The following is a 13,877-nucleotide window of genomic DNA, read 5'->3' as shown; positions in this document are numbered from 1 at the left end:
TTACGGATCCTGCTAGTATATATATATATATATATATATATATATATATATATATGTAGTGTGTGTGTGTTTGCATGTATTATCAAGGATAAATAAAGGTATTAAAAAGATTAGTTCATAAATAAACACCATAGAAATAAAGCATTTGACTCATTTGAAATTCCACTAAAATCGTGAGAACTAATCATCCACGCACACATTAAAAACAATATTTTTTTAAAAACAAAATAAAAATAAAAATTTATCCTTTCACCGATGACGCCAGGGTCGTGAAATTTGTTTTGCTGTTTTAAATTGACGGAATTTGTTTTTCTATCAAATACAAACCATTGAAATCGACTGTTCCTGAGCTATCATACATCTCAAAGTGACCGAAGTCCGTCTTAAATTGGGAAACTCCTTTCATTTACAACAAACACAATAGGGATAGTTAGAAAAAAATTAGCGTGTACATGCATCGGCGTTGCCTGGGAAATCAGATTACGTGATGAAATGTCAATGCCTATACCCTACCTAAAATTAATGACGCATGATAATTATGTCAGAAATATTAATACTGTGGTAATATTGTGTATCCCGGGTGAAGTCGAATTACGTTGCTGGTAAATTCTCACGATTCATTTATTACTAACGAGAGAAAACCGACAAAAAATTTTAATTCACAGAAAAATAAGCTAAAAATATACTAGCAGGCAAAGTAAAGAGGTTAGATATAGGTCAGTCAAGGGTGATTATAACAAGTCACTGACTGAATGAATTCTTACAATGAATTGTCAAGTATGAGAAAAAGTAATTTGTTAAAGACGAAGAAGGAAAACAGAAAGGGAGATATGATCCGAGCATACGGAATTGGGTTAACTCTCTGTGTTCCGAATAGGAGAAAAGAGGAGAAAAATCAGTTAAGTAGATGCACTATGACTCAATGAGGGAGGGGGCAAACAAGGCTCAATAAAATCGAAGGTTTTCAGACAATGAGAGACTCTCTAAAGCGGCGACCGAGTACTCCACGCCAGTGTGGTAGGCAATTTAGCGAGGCTTCAAATAAAACAGTTCCGCCCAGATAATTTATAAAAACTGTTAAACTGAAAACATAGACCCCCAACCATCCAGGATCTATTTCATTAATCAGAAAGAAATATAAGATATCCACTTGTTATAACTCTGTTTACGGAGTTGCAATGAAAACGGAACACGGGAATTGAGTAGCAAAATGTATTACCAAGAACATACAAGAGTGAGGGTTGTTCGTTTAGCAGACGTTGGTTGGTCCACCGGATATCGACTCCCGCCTTACGGCTTTGTCTTCCGAATACAGAAAGTCCACCACAATACCACTCTAATTTCTGTTTTGTTTTTAACATACATAATTGGCGTCCATTGATCAAGTCTGTTCTCGATTCTCTGCCCTAAAGGGGAGAGATTGGTAGCCAGGAGAACACTCGTTCTTTGCGTCAGGGTTATTTCTCCTGCCACAACTGATGCAGTTTATCTTCGCCTTTCTTGAGGTCGCTGGTGATCTGGTGTTTCCACAAATCGCGCTAAGTAAGTTCCTCCCAGTCTATGCTGACCTCTTTCATATATCTTTTACATGTGTCTTTAAATCGAAGCTGAGGGCGACCCCTTTTTATTTTGCTGATTATTAATTCCCCATGGAGGAGGTTTTTAGGAATCCTGTCGTATTCCATCCGGATCATATGTCCAAACCAGACGCAAAATAATGGGCACATCAACACGCTTGAGACCTCGATGTTGGTGATGAAATCTGACCATTTTGATTGTTAAATAAAAGTAGCAAAACTGTCTGCCATATTCTGTGGACGGAATTGCCGTCTTTGGCTGATTCGTGTTGCCATCGATTGAAACACCCTCCTCGCATTAAGCTGGTGGGACCCCTGTGCCAAAACAGCCCCACTCCGTTCAGCTCATAATGGGCACATCAACACGCTTGAGACCTCGATCTGACCATTTTGATTGTTAATTTTCTGTTCTTCAGGACGCAAGACTGGTACATTATCATCTTGGCTTTGATTGTTAATTTTTTGTTCTTCCACACTCTGGGAGCAAGTCTGACGAATGTAGAGGGTACATGGCATATGGTCCCATGTCAAGACTATCTGTTACAGTTGACACCAAGTATGGGAACACTTTCGTAGCTTAAACTTGGTAGTTATTGATGGTGATTGAAGACGAGATATCAGTGATATTAGTCTTCTTCTCACTGATGGTCAGTTGAAAGCCATCAAAGTCTTTGGAGAAGTGGTCCGCAAGGCACTGAAGGTCTTCACTGCTACGAAAAGCCAGTACAGCATCGTCGGCGAACAGCAGGTAATGAATGAGGATCTTGCCGATCCTGGTTTTGGCCTCCAGTCTGACAATGCTGTAAAGTTTATAGCCTGAACGTGCGTGGAGGTAGATTCCCTCTGTGGAGTCACCAAAGGCAAAGTAGATGCCAAACAAGGTCGGGGCAAGCACACATCCTTGTTTCACGCCATTCCCTTAAAAAAAGGTGATGATGTTGCTCCATCAAACTGAACAGCATCATTCATGCGTGAAATGCCTTGATGATGCTCAAGAGCCTCTCTGGGTATCCAAACCGTGAACAGGACGTCTCCGCTCACAAGGTCGAATGCTATGTGTAGGGGCTATTTTTGCTTCCTATATTTCTGCTGGAGCTATCGGAGAGATATGATCATGTCGTCAGTGAAACGTTTAGCCTTGAAACCGCACTGCAACTCTAGACACACCCTGTCAGCAAGCTTCTTAGGTCGTTTAAGAACCATGCTGGCGAAGAGCTTTTCCATAACTCTCAATCGCGAGATTTCTGTGTTATTGTTGCAGTCACAATGGTCGCCTTTGTTTTTGTAGAGTATAACGATGTTGCAGTCTCTCACATCTTGTGGTACTTCGCCCTCCTCCCAGCACTGGCAGAGTAGTTCATAGAGGTACGGAAGGTATGGGCCCTTACCACTTCGACTGGAATGCCGTCCAGGCTTGGTGCTTTTTTGCTTGGCAGCTTATTAATGGTCTTGGCGATGTAGTCAATTTAGGACCATTATACGTACTAAATTGTAATGCTAAATTAATGGTGGAAAAGATAGGTAAAGTCGCGCACTGTCTAGATATGAAGCGTGAATACGTGTCCATCTTAGTTTTCGATGAGTAAATTGAATGTATGTTTTACATTATGGTTTTATATTCTTACAGAGTAAATTAAAAGTTTATAAACAGTTATAATACGATTGTAATAATAAAAATCCTTTTTGTTATGTATATCTGAAATTGCCATTGCGAATATTTTCTTTTTCATGTTCGAAAAAATAAACTATTCTGAAGCACGACTGCTTATAATGTTAATATGTATGCCAAACTGCCGATGACGGTCAATTCCGTTATACCGTTAAAGTAAGCACGAAAGGGAGCAGTTGTCAATTAATTTTTTTTTCTGCTAACGTAGTATGAAGTAAATTGATGTATTGAAGAAGGTGATTAATTTATCGGTGGCTGTGTATTGCTATGAGTATTCCGCGGGAGGAATTAATGAAACGAGTGAAACAGTTTGCTACTACCTATGTGGGATTACATATTTGAGATGGTGAATCAAAGAGGATAAAATGCAATATTTATTAAAGGATGACGAAATATGCGTAGTTTGCGTGCAACCATGTAATTTGCTGGGGATAGTGAGTGTTAACAATTTACATAGGAATTTCCTCTTCGTTTTCTTATACTATTGGAGGTTTCAGGTGAAAAATCGACTTCATTTTATTAATACAGAGATGATAGAGACGGTCAGAAAACATAAGTCAACTTTTTCAGTCTCTGGAATGACAAATGATAAATCCAGATTATGAAATATTATTTGACTTGTAATTTTTAAGGCTCGGAGGAACAAGACATGCAATTCTGATACTGATTGCAACGAAAAATGTATCAGGTAAAATTTTGGAATTTAGAAAAGAATGTATTGATGGAATGCGACTATAATATTGCGAAATCTTTACTATAAACAAAGGTGATATATGGATTAGTTTAGGTATGCAGAGAAAACGAATAACTTAATATCTATGAAATGAGATTGTAAAGTACTGAACGAAAATAACCGTCGTCAGGTTAACTTTCACCAGAGTTCAATAGAAAGTTTTTCATACATAGCGCAAACAAGTTGGCACAACGTGAGTGTGCTAAGTTCGAATCCAGTTCGTTCCAAAGAATCACTTTTACTTAGGGATGCTGGAAACTTTTACATGGTTCCTCCTGTACGCATCCGATTTTTTCTAGAAAGAATTCTATCGTAGAAACCAATGCCAACAAAAAATCATCTGATTCATCTATGATATAAATCTCATCTGTCTGTTTGAATGTATGCATGCATGCATGTATGTATGTTCGTATGTCTGCCTAAAACTTTCCACAGAGGCGACGGATTTTCACAAGATCAGTATCGTTTTGAAGCTCGACCATTCAGACGACAAATATCCAAAAATCGGCTAAAACATTAATTCCTGCACCCTCAACTGGGCACTTTTCTACAGGGAGGTGTGGCTTTTTTCGAAGATATTTTCGAAAGTCATCCCCACTTTCGATTGACTAGCCTTAATTTAAACATTCGTTATTTCCGGTCTGGCGATGGGCGCAACAGCAAAGACGTCACATTTTTTTCACGTTATTTTCCTCCTTCACGATACGGGTTCGAACCTACCTGCCTATTACTACTTTTTTATCAACACACACATCCAAACACCCGAGCAACGCCGGGCACCAGACTAGTTCGAAATAAATGCTGAATAGCAACAGAAAAAACAGAAACAGTAGTTTCATTGAACTGCACTGAAATAAATTTAGTTTAAATTATATAAGATATTAACTTGTCAGTTGCAAATATAGTGTCATTCTTTATCGTACTTCCAACCATGAAAAATTGTTTTAAGCCATTTTTAGTATAATGTCTAAATACGCTATCTATTTCAACAATACGATACAAAAACTCACGTCAATATACTTTATTCAAATTACCTTTAGCTTTTTCATGGTGATGTAATGCTCGTTCTTGTCGAGATGCGTGAAAAAGTGGTAGTTGGAACGCGAGAGGTCTGGAGATTGTGGTGGATGAGACAGTTTCATCGCTAACTATGTTCAACTTCTGCAGGGTCAATTTAGCAACGTGCGGTCGGGCATTGTCATGGAGAAGAATTGGCCCTTTCTGTTGACTATTGCTGGATGTCTATTGTCGAAGTTTCTGATGCATTTAATCCATTTTTGACAGTACTTCCCCCGCCATACTGCTTTCGCCTGCATAAAAAAAAACTATAATGGATGAGACCAGTTGCAGACCATCAAACAGTCAGCATGACCTTCTTTTGACGCAACTATAGCTTCGGTAAGTGTCGTGGAGTTTCGTCTGCACCTAACAATGAGTTGAGCGTCGCCGGTTGTTGTAAAGGACCCACTTTTCATCGCAAGTCACAACCTGGTCGAGAAACGGGTCGTTCTTGTTGTGTAAAAGAAGGGCAAAGTATATTTCATAACGGCGTTTTTTTTTAGTTGTCGCTAAATTTGTGAGACACCGATTTATCAAGTTTTTTTTGTCTTTCTAATCTCTCTCAAGAGCTCTAATTCAGAAGTTCTCGAACAGTTGTGCGTGGATTGATTTAATTGATCGTTGTCAACATCCGATGACCGACCACTACGCGCATTATCTTCAAGACTCTCATCGTTGCCACGAAATTTCCTAAAGCACCATTATGCTGTGCGTTCAGTAGTGGTTACTGGGCCGAACGCTTCGTTGATATCGCAAGCTGTTTAAGCAGCTTTTCGGCCTAGCTTTATAATTGAAATAAGAAAATGGTGCGAATTCGCGTTCATCCCATCTTGTATTTAACGTTATTTTGTCAACATCATATAATACAGCATTTACTGTTTTAAATACATTCCGTTTTCCTCAACTTTTATCATGCCGTTTCCTTATCACGTTTATCAGACACACCGAATGTACTGACGTTGTCACATAAATCACTTATAAATAAGACATTTATAATTATTTAAAACGTGCAGAGACTCACAATGAACCGTGCTGTCAGTAAAAAAAAAAAAATTTTTTAATTGCTATAACTTACATCCGTCACGATTAACCAAATTTTGTTTGAAAGGGCAAACAAGGACAACAGTAAAGTTTTCTTCAGGCAATATTACAACCACACAACCAATAAATCTGTTGATAATAACTTTACAACCACACAACCAATAAATCTGTTTATACATCCATACTATTACAACCACACAACCAATAAATCTGTTTATACATCCATACTATTACAACCACACAACCAATAAATCTGTTTATACATCCATACTATTACAACCACACAACCAATAAATCTGTTTACACATCCATACTATTACAACCACACAACCAATAAATCTGTTTACACATCCATACTATTACAACCACACAACCAATAAATCTGTTTATACATCCATACTATTACAACCACACAACCAATAAATCTGCTGATAATATTTATTTTGAAAAGAATTACGCAGAATTTAATTTGCAGAGAAAAAGTGGGTCGATCTCTTTTAATAACTTCAGCAATTACAAAGAACCTTTGGAAGCACTAATTTCCATAGATAATAACTTGGGCGGTGACAACAGCATATTCTTTTCGTTGTTTTGACTCTTGAGTATATATCCATTAATATAATATGTGTTTTTATATAGACTGGTGTGGTTCTCGGTTGATTTACTGTCTTACTGTGTCGAATATATAATTGAGAATCCAAAGAATGAAAAGAATATTCAGTTGTACCAGCCCTAATAATAACACTCTAGATAAGAGTTAAAACTTCATAGCCTAACATTTACAAGTAACATGAATTCGAACAATTACATAGAAAACATTGCCAAGGTTACTAAAAAGACGATGGGCTCGCTCTACCACGCTAGAAAAATATTCACATTTGATAGTATTCTATATCCCCACAGAACCATAATTCGCCAATGCATTGGCACATCTGAATCGGTGCATCAATTGCAAGTTTCTCTCTATTCATTTGGGTCTAAAGAGAAACTCCAATTTAATAGGTCCCGCACTGTCAACTAAACTCCAACCCCTGTCCCATCACTAGATTGTTGCACCACTGTGCTTGTTTTACAAGTACTTTAATGAAATGTATACTGACAAAATCGCAACACTGCTGTCCCCTTTATATAAATATGATCGACTAACTTCCCAAAATTTCACGCTTTTACTGTAGAAATAGCCATGTGCCAGAAAAGCTTTGGAATTCCCTTCCTATTTCCTACTTCCTGTTATACTCTCTATCGGGCAGTCCGTCGATTTCGACGATGACGCGGAGGTCGGTTAGTGTCCGTGTCGAAGGTGCGATGTGAGTCCGATCGGAACTCTGAAACCCCGGCCGCATGTGTCCTGGTTTTTGCTCTCAAGCATCTAAAGTTGAAAGGTCACTATCACTTCTATTTCGGATGTAGAGATACCGAGTTCTCCAGGCATGCTTTTCAGGACAGCAGCAAGGAAGATTGTAAACAGAGTTAGCGCAAGGACACAGCCTTGCTCAACGCCGAGTCCAACGCTAAAGGAGTCTGAGCATCCGTCGCCCCTGCAAACTCGAGCAGTCATGCCATCATAGAAACTGCGCAGTACTCTTGTGAAGGTCTGTGGGCAACCATAGCGTCTCAGTAATTTCCAAAGCATGTCTCTATCAACTGTGTCGAAAGTCTTGCTAAAATCTACAAAGGTGACAATGAGAGCTTGACGTTGTTCAATGGACTTTTCCTGTAATTGTCGGAGGGCAAAGATCATATCTGATGTTGTGGAAAAGTTGTAGTAATTGACTTCTCAGGGCTGCTCCATTATGCTTCCAAACTTCTGGTGGTATGTTGTCTGGTCCTGCAGCCTTTCCGTTCTTTGTTCTCTTTATGGCCATATTAAGTTCATCTGCTGTTGGTAAATCATCCATATCGTGTCTAATAGGCAGCTGGGGTATGTTATCAGCTCCATCTTCAGCACGTGTATCTGGGCTCAACAGAAGTTCGAAGTGTTCCTTCCATCTCTCCATTATCGTGTGCCATCAATACTTTTCACAGTGTCCAAGCAGGCACCCTGTGGTCCGTAAACTTTCTTCAACGATGCAAAGAACGCTTTAGAGTCATTTCTGTCTGCCGGGTTCTGAATTTCAGCTACTTTTTTCGTCCACCAGTCGTTTTTCATTTTCCGTAGTTCTCTTTAAAGTTTAGATTTTACATTTTATTACTTGCCCCTTGCTGCTCTTGTGCATCTTTCTTTCAGGGTCTTTTGAAACAGCAGGTTTTTCTTTTGAATGAGTTCCATAATCTCTTTGTTGGATTCATCAAACCAGTCTGCATGTTTCCTACTTGGTTTACCAAGGACTTCAGATGCAGAAGTGAACACAGCATTTTTCAGTGTTTCTCACTGTTCTTCTGTGGTACCAGTTGGTGTTGTGAGACTGTCAGATATTTTGTGTGCTAGTTTGTCTTTCACACTTTGGTCCTTTAGTGATTTGGTATTTAGTTTCTTTGGTGGTTTTGGTCCTTTCTTCTTGAACGGAGGAGGCTTTGGTTTTATGTTGCATCTGGCACGGATCATGTAGTGATCAGTGCAACATTCAGCTCCTCTCAGAGCTCTGATCCTGCGAAAGTCCTTTAGATCTTCTATTCTTGTGATTACATAATCCAACAGAGTGGGGTCCTTGGATCTCGGATATCAGGACAAGAATTCATCTAGTCTAGTTCCTATTATACTAATATGCAAAAGGAATGTGAACAGACATTTCACTGCTCAACTCTCTACTTCAGATGTCATATGGTCCCTAATTCACACTAGCCCCTTACGTCTCAGTAGCAATATCTCTTGTTTGAGGTGAATATCAAAAAATAAATATATAGAAAATAACTTTTCGTTTTTTTTCCGAAATATTCCATTTTCTCAAATGAATCTTCTTTAATATTTAACACTATATAATTCTACATTATTTATGAATTTATTTATTTTTTATTAATACTGTAGATCTCTTTAAGTATATCAGCAAAGTTGTTGATACTGTTGGTTAAAATGGCACTCCTTTTCTTAGTTCTTTAGAGGAGTAAATGAATTGTCTAACGTATCAAGGAATAATGATGACGTGTGTGTTTTCGATCAAATAACTAATTTGCATATGCGTGCGTTCCTATGTCTAGTAATTATTTGGTAAAAGAATGTAGTTGTACCTACTTTATGCTGAAGAGGCGGAAAAACAATCTTTTTGCTAAATGTGTGATGTTGATCAAAGAAGCAAGCGGCCACGCGTTTGTGGTTTTTTATGGCTGTACAAACGATAAATTAATAATCAAGCTCACTACGGCGACGTCCTTCTATCCTGCAGGCTGCGAAGAAAGAAACATCACAAAGATCCAAGATGGCGTCCAATATCTCTTAAAGCCCTCGATCTTGCACAGTTCTCGCACGATCACATGATACACCTGCTAATGAGGCATGCCGTAGTAGGCCGTTGGTAGAAGTTAGGGGGAAGCGTTCAAACCTGCATACCGCGAACAGTGCTCTTCGTCTTATCAGACTTTTTGATACAACCCGTGTAGAGAAATTTGTTTTGCGTCTCGTTAGACCGTTTCTTTTTTGTTTTGCTACAAAATCGATATTTGAATTGTTAGTGTTTTAGGATTTTATACAATCAGACGCGCAATATTTTACTCCAGTTTTAATTGGAATTAAAATGCTGCTACTTGGTGTGTTTATAAGTATTATCTCTGTTTGTGTATTTTTTTTAGTAAACTGTTTCATTTAATATTACTACTACTGACTGATATCATATTTCTTCAACACTATCACTATCTTTTGTAAAAATTCGTGTCCTTCTGCGTTAATCACGAGCAATAATGATTTCTGTCCTTACCTTACACGATCACAGGCTTGGTTCGAGTGAAAGCCGGTCTTTCGGACGTCTTAGTACAGGCTGTCTGCCATTTCGTAATCAGGTTTTCTCTGGCTTGCACGCACGCACACACACACACACATATAATTATTTACTATAATAATTACATACTAGTGTTCATCCTTTCGAGTCTCTTCATTGCAGGATGTCACGTTTAACATCAGTCAATAGATACGAACTCGGCGACAGAAGCCATTTCTGGCTTCATTAGCAAAGACCGTATTCATTAGGCTACCGTTGACCGCGTGAAATAACGTTGAAACATTTTATTATTAAATGTTTTTACGTCAGTCAGAGTGATCTAATCATTATATGAAGATCTATGCATAAGAGCTAAATTGATCGAAAATTCAACTGAAAGTGCTCAACGATAAGAAATGAGTTTCTTAAAGGGGCTGACATAATTATTTACTATAATAATTATTAAATACTTTCAGACACTAGTGTTCCATCTTTTCGGGAATCTTCAAACTCACTTTTGTGTTTATATATATATATATATATATATATATATATATATATATATATATATATAGTCTTGGAAGTTTTTAACCTTTAAAACTATACAAAAAATATTTTTTATCATTCGTTAGAAAACCATCTAGTCAGTAAGTCATTTAATCACCTGCAATCACTGCATCAACTCGCTCTCGAATTTACTATAATACAAATAATTTATTTTTCAAGGGATCATCAGTTGTTTACCATGAAACTCTGTTTCGGGGATTTAAAAACAAAACAGTATATTACATCATGGCTCCCCAGCAGTGTTGATCAAACACCACCACCCTTAATCTTAGAAAGAAGACATATTTCAAACATTTGATCCAGTTTTCTATTCTTAATTGCAATTACTAACCTTTTCATACTATAAAAATGAATTTCTTATATATATAAATAAATATATAAATTATATATATATATATATATATATATATATATATATATATATATATACATGTGAGTTTTTGTCGCACTGACATTGATATTAAAACCTTTTTCTATTAAAAAAATATTAATGCGAACTTCTTAATATACTCATTCATATATATGCGATCGACTTCATGAAAGTTAGCTATATTTCTCTGAAAAACAAAGGTTCATTAATTAATTATTCATTATTAAAATACGCATGTGTATTATATATGTATGTATATACACACATATATAATGCCTATTAAACACTGTCCTCGGGTGCCTAAGATCTCTCTGTACAGGTGTTTGTTAAAACAATCTGGCAGGAGGGCATTTTCCCTACAAGTAAATCCTGACTAAATATTAAAGATTACAAAGTATTCGCAACGCAAGTAAGATATCATCGCTGTGACTTAACTTACACTTGCTTATACGAGGAATGGTGCATCTTCTTCAAGTGATGTTGCGTACGGTAACAGCACTAAGCTTGATACTTTACCAGACTAGATGAATTCTTGTCCTGGCATCCAGTAAGACAAGAGACCACAAGAAATATATACCTATAACATATTTAACTGGTCAATTGAGAGATGAAAATTAATTTTCTTAACTACTTTACTAGCTCAACATTTGCAACCTATCGAATATCTATGTATCTTATGTAGAGACCAAGTATTAGGAAGAAGCATCATGATTTTTGAGAACTTCGCCTAAAATAAAATGAAACACACACACACACATACACACACACACACACACACACATATATATATAGTGCTACGAAACAGATACTGTCGAGAAGTGAAAGTGTCAACTGAATCAAAGGAATAAATTGTAAGATGGTCAACATCAGAAAATTTGGAATATAGATTTATGCCATTTATTCATATATATACGAGGGGCGTGCAATACGTAATTCCCCTGATCCACTTCCAGTTATTTGATCTAGCTGAAATTTTGAATGTGCAATGATTTATATCTCTACGGGTTATATGGCAAATTACAGCTCTGATCTAATTGTGGTTTCTGTTTTACAGGTGTTTGAACTGAATCAGGTGTGAAATGGAGCCTGTTGAATGTCGAGCATTAATCCGGTTTTTGTATTTGAAAGGACGCACACCACAGGAAACTTTTGATGAAATGAAAGAAACTTATGGTGATAATGCCCCATCATATATGACCCTGTAAAACGCTGGCATCGTGAATTCAAACATGGCCGGAAGTCTGTGGAAACAACTCCCAGACCTGGTCGCCCTCTTCTGCCATTGGTGAGGCATCTGTCCGTCAAGTTGAGGCTGGCATTTTGGAATATCGGCCCATTACTATTCGCCAAATAGCCCAAGATGTCAAGATTAGTACAGGGTCTGTGGGAACTATCATTCATGACCATTTGCATATGCATAAGGTATCTGCCAGATGGATTCCCAGGTTTCTCGCCCCATTTCAAAAGCGAGAACGCGTCGAGTGCTTGGGGATGAATTTGGATATGTGCCAAGAAGATGAGGCAAAGTTTTCAAAAGACTGATTACACAGGATGAAACCTAGGTCCATCACTATGATCCAGAGACCAAAGCCCAGTCAATGCAGTGGAAGCACTTGGACTCACCACCCCCAAAGAAGGCAAGGGTTCAGCCCTCCGCTGGCAAGGTCATGCTCACAGTCTTTTGGGACCAGGACAGAGTAGTGATGACAGATTTCCTGGCAAAGGGTACCACAATTACAGGAGCCTATTATGCTTCACTTTTGAGGAAATTAAGGGAAGCTATCAAAATCAAGAGGTGGGGCAAGATCAGCAAAGGTGCCCTCCTCCTGCAAGACAACGCTCCGGTCCACAACTCGCATGTCGCCAGATCAGAAGCACGGGCGTGTGCTTATGAAATCCCCTCCATCCTCCCTACTCTCCTGACCTTGCACTCTCTGACTATCACCTCTTCTCAGCCATGAAGTTGTTTTTGAAAGGAAAGCATTTCCCAGATGATGCAGCCTTGATTTCTGAAGTCACGTCGTGGTTGGAGGACCAACCTGGGGTGTTCTACAAAAACGGTCCTCAGAGCTGCATCAAACGATGGGAGAAAGGCATAACTCTTGGTGGTTCCTATGTAGAGAAAGACTAATAACTGTGCCAAGTTTCGTTGCTCTACTGCTATGGCAAATGGGTCAGGGGCATTACGTATTTTATATATATAATGATTGAGGTAATATTATTTAGGGAAAGTCATTTACCTAAGTTCCGAGAATTCAACATCAATAATCAATCTGTATAGGATCGTTTCCTAGATGATGCAATTTTGCAAATGATTTTTGCATAAATCACTACCTCACACTTTTTATGTATATAGCTCTGACAAATTAATTTCTTCTATCATTGAAGTGGTTTTAAATCTCCAGAATTTTAAACGTTTGGTCACTATACATATAGCTACCCTTACAAATAAAGGTAATATTAAGGGTATTTATTATTTTTTAGAAACATGCATGCTTCGGGGCCCTACCCCTCTTCTTGTTTATTTTTTATCGCTTATTTCTAAGAAACATAGGCTTCAAGGCGAAGACGCTAACTTTATCGCATTATCGTTAAAAAAATCAGCAACAAATCTACGTAAATATATAAGCGATAAAAATAAGCAATAGAACTGTCTATAGCTTGATAGAGTAATGAATTAGACACCGCAGAGTAATATATAAAGTCCAGATTCCTAGAAACAGTACAGCTACGCTGAAGAGGTGTAGAGCCACGAAACACGCATGTCCGTAAATTACTGTTTTTAATAAATAATAATAAAAAATTATATATATATATATATATATATATATATATATATATATATATATATATATATATATATATATACTTTTTGCTATGTATATTTTATAACTTACTCTCTCTCTCTCTCTCTCTCTCTCTCTATATATATATATATATATATATATATATATATATATATATATATACATATGTTGCACTTAAAAAAATCATTGAAAATTTTATATCTATA

At 37.4% G+C, this 13,877-nt stretch overlaps 1 protein-coding gene across 1 annotated transcript in view; it reads right to left on the bottom strand.

Annotated features, from left to right (window-relative positions):
• LOC145293054 (ETS homologous factor-like) overlaps positions 1-5,897 on the bottom strand; it is a 190,087-nt gene extending 184,190 nt beyond the window's left edge. The window contains exon 1 of the mRNA XM_080139375.1: positions 5,014-5,897. The gene's annotated coding sequence lies outside the window, so the exon portion shown is untranslated. The remainder of the gene's footprint in view (positions 1-5,013) is intronic.
• Positions 5,898-13,877: the final 7,980 nt, after the last annotated feature.

Source organism: Euprymna scolopes, chromosome 14, assembly GCF_053919585.1.
Source record: "Euprymna scolopes isolate OS-2025 chromosome 14, ASM5391958v1, whole genome shotgun sequence".
In the NCBI taxonomy this organism is placed as follows: Eukaryota; Metazoa; Mollusca; class Cephalopoda; order Sepiida; family Sepiolidae; genus Euprymna; species Euprymna scolopes.
This window is presented reverse-complemented; position numbering and strand designations above follow the sequence as displayed.